General features: G+C 37.8%; 1 protein-coding gene across 3 annotated transcripts in view; it reads left to right on the top strand.

Moving 5' to 3' along the window:
- Positions 1-14,944, top strand: part of PLPPR1 (phospholipid phosphatase related 1) — a 300,616-nt gene that overhangs the window by 158,538 nt on the left and 127,134 nt on the right. The window lies entirely within an intron of this gene.

Below are 14,944 nucleotides of genomic sequence, written 5' to 3'. Positions count from 1 at the left end.
GTTAGAATAAAGGTACTTAAACATACCCAAAAAATTAAAAATAGAGATAAAAATTCAAATAGTCTGTGATTTTCATTCTTAATCCTTTTTCCCTTCCTTCTGCCTTCCCTTCTTCCTTCTCTCCCATTCCACTTCTGATACTCTTTCTCTCTTCCTGCTTTCTTCCTCTTTCCTTTTTTTCACTGTCATTTCAGCAACACTTCTCATGCTTGAGGTTCTTTTTGTAAAAAGGATTTCTCTGAGGAAAAACACATTATAATTGGTGAGTGAAACATGTGAAAAACAAGAATGTAAACTTCTTGAGGTCTCTCATGCCTTCTCACAGCTAATACCAGGCATATTTTCCAAAATGCTTAAGACTGAGATGTCCTGTTTGACAGATCTTCCCAGACATTGGTGGATTCCTCTCAAGACAATTTTACCGTTTTCTCTACGAAACCATTAACAACTCAGCCAAAAAAGACAAAAGTCTCTTTTAAATATATTTGTGCTAATAGCAACTCTAAGTGGAGCTTAGTTGCCAGAGCAGACAATATTAAGTACCAGAAATTGGACAGAATGAATGAAATTGTTGTTTGATGTGTACAGGTCTGACAGTTTTATCATTTTGATGGTTGCTCATACTTGCAATTTTTATTGCCTATTTTTGACAACTCATTTTTCTCAGCTTCAACCTAGCAGGATATTGTTATAAATTGCAGATTGCAGATAAATAATATCATGAAGTTCAGCAAGAACTTGATGATTTCGAGTGTCTTTCCCTGGGGCCAGAACTTAAGGAATTCCACATTATCACTTTTGGACATCGAATGCCATTTCAATGTTTCCCTTGTTCTGTGTGTCTCAGGTTTTGAAAAACGAATGTCTCTTGGCCTTGCTTCGGCCGTTTACTTGCAGGTACCCAAATTCAGCAGTGCTGACTGCCCTGTTCCTGAGACTCAGATTGCAACTCTTATATTTTTACATTTAAGTAACATCAAAAGCTTTTTCTCTAAAGAAGCAAAAGAGGCTTTTTAAAAACTCTACTGGATCTTATTAAGTATCATAATTTTATCCTTATATAGAATGAGTGAGAAGAGAAAATAATTTGATGTCAAAAGCACAGGGTTTGAGTCCTGGCTCTGCCATTTATTGCTAGTATAAACTTGGGGAATTTCTTTGGACCCCAATTGCTTCATCTGTGAAATGGAAATAAAAATGACTTCCTTATGGGAACTTTTGGGGAAAGAAATGTGGCAATATACCTGAAAGTGCTTGCCAAGAGGTAGGTAATTAATAAATATTAACATGAAAATAATGAAAAACAGCTTCTACCCAATATAAAACAACGAAGATGAAAAGTAAACCAACCAAACACACACACACACACACACACACACACACACACACACAACCTTGACACTAAGAGAGGTACTCTGTATAGTTTAATCCCTAAAAATGTGACATTGCTGGGCTTGAATATTTTTATAATAAGGTGGTTACTGAATAAGGTTTCAAACAAAGTAATAAAAATTTTTGAGAGTCTTTTAAATTGCAGTGACAAATATAAAGTACTTTTGCATGCATTTTCTTACTTAAACATCATTTGACTAGTGTTTGCAACATCGGAACAAGGACAATACCAATATTCAAGTATCTATTTTTCATGGCATTGAAATATCAGTGTTAAGTTCTAAAATGAGCTATGGTTTCCATCATCCTTTATCCCTGTCTTTAGATGCTCTTCCAATTGAGTGAGAGTTCCTCTGTTCTTCAGCATTGAGGCTCTCCAAGTACAGTATTTTGAGATAAAGTCCCCTGTTAAAATAAATTGTCACAAAGAAGAGAAGAGAATGTAGGACTAAGAAAATGGGTCTGGCACTGGAGGGCAAGGAATCAGGAAAGAAGGAAATACTGCTCTCAGAGAAATCAGGTGGTTAGATTCCAAGGGAAGGACTGGGAGTTGAGCATGGAAATATCCCACCCCCGGTCTTTCTATAATTCCCCTACTATCCCCTTTTCCTATTTTCCTTAATGGTTCATCCTTCTCTCCCCACCCTGCCCTTTCAGAGATAATAAAGACCCAATCTGACTCTGGGTGGGTGGGGGGCGGGGGCGGGAATACAAATCTCATAAGTATAAGATACACAGCCTCACTAATAATCTATAAAATGGTAATGATAATAACTGTAACATACCATGGAAGGATTTTGAACGAGAAGGGATAAGGTCAGAATGAAAGTGCCTTTGCTCTTGTCAACATTTTGATGAAATAGATAAATCTGCACATATCTTAAGATATATTATTCAGGTTTCAGATTTTTTATAGCCCAACTATTGGTGTTATATCATTAAATACACCATATTTGACATGTGTATGATATTTTAGTATAAAACTGGAGTACTAAAAAACAGTAGGATAATAATTGACCCTATGCAATAGAAATTTATCTTCACTTTTTAAATTTCAAATGTAAAGGTATACAGGAGATAATTGATTTACTTAAGGCTACATTGCCAGTGGATGTTACAGTTGAGATTTAAGTGTAACATCAATGCAACTCTTATATTCCTTCTACTACAAATATGTAGGCATAATTATTGGTCTCAGAGTCACATTCAGGAAGTCAACTTTCTCCACTGGATAACAAAGATAGAGTAAGGAAGTCCTTTTTGATATGTTCAGACATACAGAAATGTTGCAATATGAACTTTCTACAATCTGCCCTCCTTTAAGAGCTTAAAGAATATTTTTACATTTTAATCCAGGTAAATGTCAACTATCTGGAACTCTTGATACAGGCTCATTTTGTTGGATGGAGGTTTAGCTGATAGGAATCAGAAAACTCCTTTGATGTCTATAACTGTTGGGTAACATTCTTTTAAAAATGTATTTTGAGTGATTTCAAGCATATTCTATATAATAAAACATAATTACTCAAGTACTTACAACCCAGCTATATAAAATCTTAACATTTTGACATTTGGTTCAGATTTAAAATAAAATAATAAAAGCATAACTTATATAGTTGAAGCTCCCATGAACCCTTCTATACAAGATCTTGTCTTTCTCTTTGCCTCTCCAGTGATCATCACCAAACTGAATTTGATGCATGTAGTTTTCTAAGATTTGAACAATTTTCTAAAATGCATTTACTTTTACCTTAAAAAGTTCAAAATGCTGACTGGGCATGGTGGCTGACGCCTGTAATCCCAGCACTTTGGGAAGCCGAGGCGGGTGGATCACCTGAGGTTGGGAGTTTGAGAACAGTCTGACCAACATGGAGAAACCCCGTTTCTACTAAAAACACAAAAAATTAGCCGGGCATGGTGGTGTGCGCCTGTAATCCTAGCTACTCGGGAGGCTGAGGCAGGAGAATCACTTGAACCTGGGAGGCAGAGGTTGCGGTGAGCCGAGATCAAGTGCAACTGCACTCCTGCCTGGGCAACAAGAGCGAAACTCCATCTCAAAAAAAAAAAAAAGTTAAAATGCTGAGCACAATTACATGTAGTTTCGAAATAAGGTATTGAACACAGGTTGTGATTGTAGGCTATCACAGTTGTAGATGTTAGGAAATTGGACCAAATACATATGTTGACCCAGGCTAAATACTCTAAATTGGCATTTTAAAAAATCTCTGCTAAAACTGACCTTAATCATTAGTATGTGATAGTTTTGCCATAATAACAGACTGTGCCTAACTCTCTGTGGCTTAACATTCTTCACAAGCTGATTTCTCACACTGCCAGTCCCATGTATGTTGGTGTGAGAGCTTGTTCATCACAATCACTCAGGGACCCATCCTGTTGGTATCTCCATCTCAACAAGCTTTCACAGTCACTTTGGTAGAGGGAAACAAACAAACATGGTGATTCACAACACAGGCTTTTATAGCTTCATATTTAATTGATACAGGTCAGTTCCACTCACATTTTGTTAGCCAAAGCAATGGAAATGTGGCCATGCCCCACTTCAAAGAGAGTAGGGAATTGTATTCTACAAATATATTGAAGGGAACGAGATTCTTTATAGCCTAATGACTACCACAGTTCCCTCATGGTTTAATCTCTTCCTACTGAAAAGTAAGTCCCAAATCATCCAGATAATAAAAGGTTTTACTTAGACATATTCTAGTTCATAAAGGCATTTGCGTGTGCTTGCTGGGTTTTTTTATTCATTAAATAATTTATATAGTAAGTGGTGCTGATAGCGTTCCCTGTCACTAAAGAGTTCAAGCAGAGACCAGTTTGCCAAGTGGTAGGAGGCTGAAGAGAAGATTCTAGCACTACATGAGTGACTGGACTAGAAGACCATTAACATTTCCTTATGACTCTGAGTACCTGTCATTCCAAAGACAGTCCTAGTGACAACCATATATCCCGAAGTATCTGGCATCTCCCAGCTTCTACGCCAGCTTTCCTCAATCTGCCACCTGCTTTATGTTGTTTTCCAGACCACCTTGTCCTTATGCTGTATACCATGTGGTAACATCACATGTTCCCTGTAAATTTCCCTGAGAATTAGCATTACAGTACTTTCAACCAAACATTCTTCATAATGTGGAATGAATATACCAATACTTTGATTTTCATAGAATTTTACACTGTTGCCTTACCTCATGGGGCATAGGCCCAGGCAACCATTCCAAGATAATGACAGACTCTGAAGTGAACATATATTTGTAAGAACTATAAAAGATAGCATCTTGTCTAATGCAGTGTATTATTTTGCATAGGTAGCTGGTAAATTCATTCTTTGCTTTGTGATGCATTTTTCTCTTGCTGAATTAATCCCTCTTTGAATATAATATCAACCAATCTAGACCATCGTTGACACATGTGGCTGGCCAAGGTATTAGAATTTCTCTTGAATCTTAATTACAAAATTACATGAAGCATAATTTTTAAGCTAATGCAGTGCTATAATAATTTAAGACAACTGCCATTCTAATCTATCTCGGAGCCTATAAAAACAGACTTTACAGGAAGTCTACTTTTAAGAGGATGAAATATAAAATGGCAATCTTGAGAGAGTAGGTTGGCAATGTTTAGCAAAATTTTCAAGTCTTTGTATTCTTCTTAGGCCCCAAAAGAACACTCCTAATAATCTATCTTACCGAAATAATCATGAATATGACAGATTTTGCTGTAAGATAACATCACAAAATTGTCAATAATTATGAAAAATAAAATTCCCAATATTAAACTTCAGAGTATTGGTTTTAAAATTATTGTCCCTCTATATAGTGGAACACTATGCATTGATACAAAATTATATTGTTAAGGAATTAACCTCATGAGGAAATATTCAAATTAGATAGTTAAGTGAATGCGGGAGGGAATGGCTTCAAAGCAGTATGTAGTCTGAGTTTCTCCAGGCTTCGCCAGTACATGAATATAGATGACAGTCATGGTATCAGTAAGAACTAAAACACCAGTATCTGTTGCTCAGAGCTGTTCACAGGGGATTCCAACAGCTCTACACAATTGCCCAGTTGAGCCTGAGATTTTCATCTGTGTTCATGAAGCAGTCTCTTGCCTTGTTACCCAAAGAACTAGCCACCTTTTTAATCAACTTTGGTCACGCATGTCTGTTTCCTCAAGCAAAGAAACCATGTAAAGTTGCCTCACCCTGTCATTGCTAGCGTTACTTACAGGAGGGATGCTAATATTGACCTGCTAGTATTATACTTTCTCCACACAGAGGTGGGAAGAAGCTTTGCTCCCAAACTTGATGTCTCACTGTCACCTGAACATCAGTGAGGTGCTGTGTCTTAGGGACAAATATTTAAGGCAGACTTCCTTGTCTTTCTTACTATCATTTTTTACTTTTACTTTCTCTATGCAGATTAATTCATAAAAATGGCTTTTGTGAACCATCAGACTCACTAACTTCTCATATATGCCAGGTGTGTTAGTCATGGCAATAGATATTGCAGGCTCCAAGCCAGATAACCTCTCCATTCCAACTGGGCAAGACAGATGTAAAATGTGATGCCTTTTTGGAACTATGTGCCTATCGAGTGTATGCCTAGAAAGAAAAGGTATGCACCAAAATCAGTGTCTTTTTCTGGGTGTTGGGATTAAAAACACATTTTGTGCATTTAACTTGTATTGCTTTTTATCAGAAAAAATAAAAACTATGTTTAAAGACTGCATTAAGTTATTGATGTGTGTAGTATGAAATACAGAATTCTTTATACAAAGTTAGAGACTGGTTATGTCTTCTGCAATTTGAAAACTATTTATATTCACAAAAGATCCAAAGACTTATATCATTTCTCAAAGCACAATAGAAATAGAGTTTCTAATACCCGATTATTTTTACAACACATTCTATGTGGTTTTCACCAATGCCAAGCCTTAGGGAGTATGACTATAAATAATTATACTCACGTTTTACTTGTCAGTCTTGTTTAGGAAAATAATGTTTGAGTAATCTGAATTTCTTTTATTTTAGGTTAATAAATTGTTCATTATATCAAATAAATAGTTTTCCTTTTTTTCAGTCTTAGTGCTATATTTTCTACATATACTTGTCTACGTAGTTCTGGCCAGCATACCCACTGGTATTCTCAGTCTTTGTGGTACCTGTTACATCAGTAAAGAATCTGTGCCCTACTCCCATGCCCATGAACCTACCACCACCAAAAACATCCCACCCCATAGTTAATGATAAAAGCATAGACTCTTAGAGCTAAATGGGGCCTTAGATCACTTAGGCAGATTCATAGAGGTTAAGTAACTCGTCTAAGATCATACAACTGATTATTAACTGAGTTCACAACCAAACCTGCAGGTCTTGATTCTGTCCCAATCAATGACAAATTTCATATTCAAAAATTTCAAAAGCTGAACTATAAAACTTACTTCAAAATGTTTGTAGCAAGAATGATTTCATAATGGGCAGTGTGGTATATCTTCACCTACATAACATGACAGGTGGAGCCTCCAAGATTAGGAGAGCCCAGGGTCTACAAAGATTCTATAGGAGCTTCAAGTCACCTGTCTGAAGGGGTCAGGAAAGCCAACCAGAGGAAGTTCCATGTAGACCAATACCTGAAGATGGTTAGGTGGTATTCAAGTGAAGGTGGAGGCTCATGGGAGAAGGGCTTCAGAAGGAAACGATAGCTTGGCGTGGACCAAGACTTATAAAGGTACTGAGAATTCAAAGAGCTGAAAGAGTTTCAAGGCTGGAGCTTAAAGGATGAGACGGGGAGTAGTGACAGGAGACTGGCAAGGTAGACAGAGGCCAAATCGTACAGTACCTTGCAGGCCATATTATGCAGTTTATCTTAAGGGCTTTTGGAAACAAAAGCATTCTTGAATATTTTGAGTTTAGACCTTACCTGGTGATATGAGATCACAGAAGTGGTGCCGAGAACCTGGCGCCATGGAAAGGAGACATGAGCTGAGATTTTCACTATTTACAATAGATATCATATTCCTTCAGACTGCAGAATATCTTTTTCAGAGGGGAACAAGTGTCATGGCCCCAGTGCTCTCACTGCCCACTTTCCCTAATACATAGTAGACAGATAAAAATGTGAAAGGAACTTTGTTATTGAAAAACTTCTGAATATAAGGGATTGCATTCTGAACTACTATGTCACCCTTTCTTATAACGCAGGAAACTTAAAAACACAATCTCAATGGTTGGCCTAACTTTGATGCTTTGCAAAACTGCTTTGGTTTATCTGCTAGTCCCTGTGGCAGGGGCTTGAAAATATCTTCCCAAGATTTCTAACCAGCATATGTAAGTACAATAACTTTATTCTCTGTCCTAATGTCAACCCTTCTGCCTATTTTCCCCATAAATTTACTCCTTCACCAGACCATCGGTTAGAAAAATGTGGTCACTCTAGCATCAGGGTATCTGATACTTTTTCTCCTGATGCATGATCTGTTGGATATAAAAGTGATTTGTTTCCCCATATAAGTAATTTTTCAGAATTGGACTGGCAAAGTGCTAACTCATCCATATACTCATATTTTCTTTATGAGCAACAGCTTGTATTTGAAAAATGAGACACAGAAAAATAAGGTACATCTATGGCTGAGATAGAGATCTTTATCTCTGAGGTACTAGTTAGCCTATATGGAGATTCATTAATAGCGTTTGGTTTCACTAGCACATTTTTTTCATACTGCAGCACACAGACCACCTGCTTTGGAGTGATTGGAGTTCTTGTTAAAATTCTGAACCCAACCACTGATTTTAATCAGAATGGGATGAAACTAGAGATTTGCATTTTATAAGTTTTCAGGTCATTCCAGTAAAGCTTGAGAACTAAATGAATAAAGAACCTCATTGTGGGAAGGTATACCAATAGAGTGTGGGAGATGTTCATTTTCTCATGATCTATCCCCAGGGGCCTTGCAAACAGTTCTGGAAAAGATAGGACTCTCTGTCCTCTTCCTGAGGCTGTTCTCCAGCTGTAGGAACATGCTAGGTCAACAAATAGACTATAATTGACAGGGCATATGGCACTCCCAGGAGCAACCCTCAACTAAAGAAGGAGGGCTGATGGTAGATAAATAATCCAGCTTCCTCATTCCTCAGTGGGACAATTCATAGGAGTTTGATACAGTCTCTGAAAAGGTACCAGCAAAATAGAATGCCAGTTGCCCATAGTGATAACACTCATTAATGGACTTAATTGGCTTCCCTCCCTTTCCCATCCCATCCCGTCCCTTTGGGAAGTGATCCCATCCAACATGCTTCCTGGGATCACTTCACAAATAAACTGCTTAGGCCCACATCATTGTCTCAAAGTTCACTTTCTGGGAAACCCAGTAAGGCAGAGAATACATAGAGAGTAGAACAACTTTATTCTAGCAAAACTAAGTGATAAGATTTGAAGGATAGAAAGTTAAAACAATTTTTAAAGAGATTTGAATTAAATCTGAGAGCTATGTGACCCAGGGTACTTATTACCTAATTAAAATTAAGTCAGTGTAGACAATTTCATTTTATTTATTTTTCATGTTGTATGCCATTATTTCTGTGTAGGTCCCCATCCTTCTGTGAAATTTAATGTGTTCCACATCCTTCCCAACCAATGCATTTTAATCATTTGGTATTAAACCCTGCAACTTTTCCTTGAGAACATCTTCAGCTTTTCTGGGGATAAATATTGGTATACATTGCATGGAATGTATATAACTTAAAAATTCATTACTTTTCTTTTGATATTAGTAAAATAAATCACAGAAAATAAAGTAAAATAATCACAGAAAAAAAGTAAAGACTCATTTTCCCTGGAACTACACATTATTAGACCCAATTTCAATTTTCTAATCCACTTGTGCTGCTATAAGAAAATATATGGCCGGGCGCGGTGGCTCACGCCTGTAATCCCAGCACTTTGGGAGGCCGAGGCGGGCGGATCACAAGGTCAGGAGATCGAGACCACAGTGAAACCCCGTCTCTACTAAAAATACAAAAAATTAGCCGGGCGCGGTGGCGGGCGCCTGTAGTCCCAGCTACTCGGGAGGCTGAGGCAGGAGAATGGCGTGAACCCGGGAGGCGGAGCTTGCAGTGAGCCGAGATTGCGTCACTGCACTCCAGCCTGGGCGACAGAGCGAGACTCCGCCTCAAAAAAAAAAACAAAACAAAACAAAACAAAAAAAAAAAAAAAGAAAATATATGAGCCCGAGTAAATTATAAAAAAACAGAAAAGTATTTTTCATGGTTCTGGGGGCTGGAAAGTCCAAAATCAAGCTTGTCTGGTAAGGGCTGCATCCTCTGGAGGGGACAAACCATGTCCTTCCATGACAGGACAAAAGGGCAAGAGAGCTGAATGCTGCGTGAAGCCTCTTTCATAAGGACCTAAATTCTATTTGAGAGAGGAGCCCTCAGAGTCTAATCATCTTTTAAAGTCCCACCTGTTAATACTATCACTTTGCCCATTAAGTTTCAACACCTGAACTTTGGAGGAGACATTGAAACCATTAGCACCTAATAATTTCAACTCTATACTGTTAAAATATAAGTTCCTCCTAGCTGATATTTCCTCAAACTCTTCTTTGGCATCTCCTAAGATGAAACACTTTGAAGCTAAAATATAGTATGCTTTATTTTCAGCTCTGGAGTAAGACAGCATGGTATTTTAGGGAAAGTTTGGATTTGAGGGTCTGACAAAATATCTGTATGACCTTCAGCAGGTTACTGACCATCTCGGACTTTGTTTTCTAAACTATAAAAAGGTAATAATGATAATACCTGCTTTACTAGGCTGTTTTCAGAGTTAAATAGAATAGAGTTTTTAAGGTGCCTAGAACCTGGCAAAGCTACATGCTCAATAATCATTAGCTCACAAGACAATCCAGCTAAAGCCAATATGAAAAAGCCAGCCTTGTATCAGTTCAGGGGTGTCCTTCAGGTTTCTTATCACATAGTTTAATTCAACTTACTCTATTATGTCATTCATTCAGCAACTCATCTTGGGCTAAGAGTTATTTATAGGATTCTGTGTGGTCAACGTCTGTGACCTGCAAACATGTGATTGACTTTGGCATGATCCCTAGCTCAAGTGAAAGCTCAAAGGGCTGGCTTCTCAACCTAATGACATACACAGAATGTATTCAATTTGTTTGCTTCCCACAGAAATTAGCATACTTTGACATTACTGAGTGAAAAGAAAAAATAAGTGCTTTTGACACTCTTCAAACACAAGATGCAAAATAATGAATCAATTAGGTCCAACCAATTTGGAGGTTTATGAGCCCACTCTTGCCCCTAAAAAACAAGAAGTTGCACGAAATTTTCCCTTTGGATTGGTCATGCAAACTTGCATTATATAAGCTATGACAAATTCTCTGACACATGCTTCCAAGGAAAATTAAGACCTTGGTTGGTTGTTTAATGTACATAATGTGACTGCTTAGCCTATTTGAGAACATCATGCTATAGAGAACTTCATGGTTAGTTCTTATTGGCAAATTCTACTGTTCATTGTGAGAATCCTTTATTTGTGAAAATGTTTTTTTTATTGCATACATCCCTTATCCTCCCAAAATATTTTGTCTTCTCTTGTCCTACCTATGTGGTTGCATATTTGGAAGTCAAGTCATCCCTCCCTGGCCTCAACGTTTTGAGGACTGGAGTAATATCATTTCCATCTTCATATCCCTCAAGGCTTGCTATTGAACAGTTATGTGCACAAAGTATATGCTTGTCTTAGACTGGATTCCTCCAGAAGCCGACCCTAAAATGAGGATTTGAATACAAGTAGTTTATCTGGGTGGTAATCCCAGGAAGTACTATAGAGAGCACGGAAATGGAAAAGAAATGAAGCTGATACAGCGTGCATTAAAGAGCAGCCTCTCATTGTGGAGAAATGGGGCTCTGTGCATGCTGGAGATTTCTAGTAGGCTGCCAGAATATGCCTCAGAGTTCTCCCAGCTGAGGGGCAAGAAAGCTGGAATATCTGTCATATGGTAGCTACACTGTTGTTTGAGGTTTATTCCCAGAGGCATTGAATTTTGGGCACTTTGGCCAACCTTGCATACAGTCAGTGTACTTCTGAATCTCACAAAGCCCTCAGGCACAGATTCGTTCTTATAAGAAAATGGTGAGTACCAAGGGACTAGGGCAGGGCACTAGCTGCCTCTGCAGTAATGCTCGATAAACTCCTATTGCACAGAATTGAATGGAAGTTGCCGAGAGCTATAAGAAATGTCAAATAACCCCAAGACCTCAAATCATCGATTTTTTTACAAACCTCTTGCAGATACATGTTTTAAACAGTATCAACTCTGTCATTACTGAATGATTTGGGGTCAGCGCCACCTCTAAAAGCAATGAGGCAGTTTTTCTTTGAACACACTATTCTATCACATTATTGGTATGTCTTCTATACCCAGGCTATGTTACAGATGGAGCAATAAAAGTATTAGATTGGTGCAAAAGTAATTGCTGTTTTTGCCATTACTTTTATAGCATATTTTTTATGCTTTTTAAACCAAGCTATATAGGATTTCAGCAGAGACCCTGGTTGGGGGAAAAAAGAGTTTATGATCCTTTGGAAACAGTGCTGGGCCAGGAATCAGGGAATTTGGATTTTTATCTTCATTCTTGTGTAAACTTGTAGCCACGTGGCCTTGAAGAAATCACTCTGAAGCTTATAGACTTCATTTTGCTCATCTGTAAAATGTACATATTGAACACTAAGGTTTCTTCCAGATTCAAACATAATGATCCTATGAAATAAGGCAATGGGACTTATAAAAGTTATGTGGCTCTAGTAGACATTGGGAGGAAAAAAACTGGACATACATATGTGCAAATACATATATCTATTTGTAACGTGTATATAGATGTATATATATGTCTATATACACATTATATAGATATGTTATATATCTGTAGATCTAATATATAGATAGATAACTTCAGAAGTTATTTTTACTCTAAAAAGACAAATTTGATGGCATTCAGAATGTTATTTGCAAATTTTCTCTTTTCTCCTGAAAGCAAATATTCTCTACCACTTAGAAATGAGAACGTGTTTTCCATGTAGGATCAGAATAGGGAAGGGAATTTGAGAAAGAGTTGTATCTTTGTTTTGCTTATTACTGGCCTGATTAAGTGGTCCAAGATAAATATCAGTGGAAACTTTCTGTGGATGTACTAAGATTGCTTCCCCTGTAATGCAAGTTTCTCTTAATTTCCCATTAGTCTTCAGAAGCTCAGAATTATACCAGTATAAAAGGATTCCCTATCTTTTCATGTTAAAAAATAAAAAGAAACTTTGCAGTTTACTGAGTTAACCTAAGCTTGGTCTGATAACCCAATATAAATGCAAGATTTTTTGTTATTTGTCCTCAAGAGGTAGAATCATGTGAAAGGGGTGGGTAGTAGCAACCAGCTCAAGCCCATTGGAGATCTGTAGGGCTCACCTGCCCCAACCTCTATTTCCTAGAGGGCTTTATGTCACACTGTGAATAAGGGAAATGAGTTTCAAGATAAGGATGAAAATCGTATTGTACTGGAGATGGCAAAGAAAAGGCAATTCACATTCTAGACCAGCACTAAACCTAATCATCCCTGGCTTTGACTTTCCCACCTGGATCCTCTCCACCTGAATGCCTAGGCTTTGCTGATGTTTAGGTGCAGATGCTGAGTATGATTAGCTCTGATTTTAAGTTCCAGCTGGCCATATTGATGAGCATTCTGCAGCTGCTGTTTCCATATATTGATAAAGCAAAGTCACAGCTGGGCTCTTCTGTTAGGGCTTGGCTACTGTGTGCACTTCCCTGGAGACCAACCCACTCCAAACTGGGTCTTGAGGGCTCTGGGAGTACTGAATGAGTTTCTAAGCTTCTCTAGTGTCTCTAAGGTGTTGGGTATTTTCTTATTGGGCTACTATGAATGAGATCCCAAAAGACCTTCAAGTCAAATTCAACTTTCGACTTTTTAAGAACTGAGAACATTTAGGTATATGAGATGCTCACCCCAGTCCAGTCTAGTCTACCACAAATTAAAGTGAGTAAAACTCAATTTTACTAGGGTCCCCAAAAGAAGTTTAGGTTCTATCTTTGGAGAGGTTTGTGTGTATGTGTGTGTGTTGGGGTGATGGGGGAGGAGAAATGTGGTGACCAACTCATTCTATAGTTGTGTGTGGATTTTATTTTTGTACCCTTTAAGGTACTCATGTCTCAAAGTTTTAAGTCCCTATTTAGAAGAAAGAATGGAGTCATTACTGCTCACAAATTCCTTATGTATCTATTAGGGGGCTTCATAAGATCAATGCATGTTTTTATTTCTTTTGGCAGGTTATCTTATTTTACCCTGAAGGCATTAGAGCAGTGGTTTTAAAACTTCAATATGCATAAGAATCACTAGAAGAGTTAAAAAATGTAGATTCCTGATTCTCCTCTCAAAGACCAGATTCAGGAAAAGTGGTTGATTAGAAATTTAAATTTTAAATAATTGGCCCACCTGATGCTAAATGCTGTTGGCAGGTGGATCGTATTTTTTGAGAAAAACTATTTTAGAGAAGTTTATATGACAAATGTTTTTGGAAAATCTCTTTACCTAGAAGGGGCCTTGTCAATGCCAGAAATTGGATGTTTCTAAGAAGACATAAATCATAAATAAATAATGCATTGCTATGTACAGGAAAATAAATAATAGGTATGAGCTGTTCATCTGAAAGTCATTGTTGTTATTTGGGGACATATATGTATTTAAACATTTTGTTTCCTATGTTCACCTTTTTTTCACGTTCATAAAGTTTACATTGACAAATTCCCTTTAGGTGTGGCAAATGTAACCACTTAAGAGTTCTGTCATGTCATAGACGACCCTGTGACCTTAAAACTGTTCAGAGATTTTATGTAATAAACATTTATTAGACACATACTTATTGAAACTTTTATTTGTACTGTACCCTATGCTAGGCACTGAAGTGATATCATATTTGAACTCTCCTCTAAGTGGTCTGTGAGTGTCCTGTACTTATAGGTTTGCGTAAAATAGCACAGGCTCAGACAAACATGAGTTTTACTAAAGCAAAGAGGTGCTGCTTACTTACTTTGAGTCAGCTTAGCTACCGTAATCTTTCTTATAACTGGGAGGAAGGATATGCTTTATATCTCCTCAGAGAGACTGTCAACTGATGGTGGGAAGAGGGTAAGACAGTCATGAGGGTGGAGAGTGTGTGTCCACAAATTATACCATCACATTTCCCCAAAGAGTCTGGCAAATGGGAGAATTGTCAAAGTCTTAGTGAATGCAGGATTTAGGGGAACTAGCTCATTTCTCAAAAATGATGGGATTGTAAAAGATTTTAAAACTATTGACCTGAAGATGGCCGAATAGGAGCAGCTCCAGTCTTCAACTCCCAGCGCCAGCGACACAGAAGACCGGTGATTTCGGCATTTTCAACTGAGGTACTGGGTTCATCTCACTGGGGAGTGCCGGACGATCGGTACTGGTCAGCTGCTGCAGCCCGACCAG

Source organism: Theropithecus gelada, chromosome 15 (assembly GCF_003255815.1).
Source record: "Theropithecus gelada isolate Dixy chromosome 15, Tgel_1.0, whole genome shotgun sequence".
NCBI lineage: Eukaryota > Metazoa > Chordata > Mammalia > Primates > Cercopithecidae > Theropithecus > Theropithecus gelada.
The sequence above is the reverse complement of the archived record's forward strand: the minus strand, read 5'-3'. Positions and strand labels throughout refer to the sequence as shown.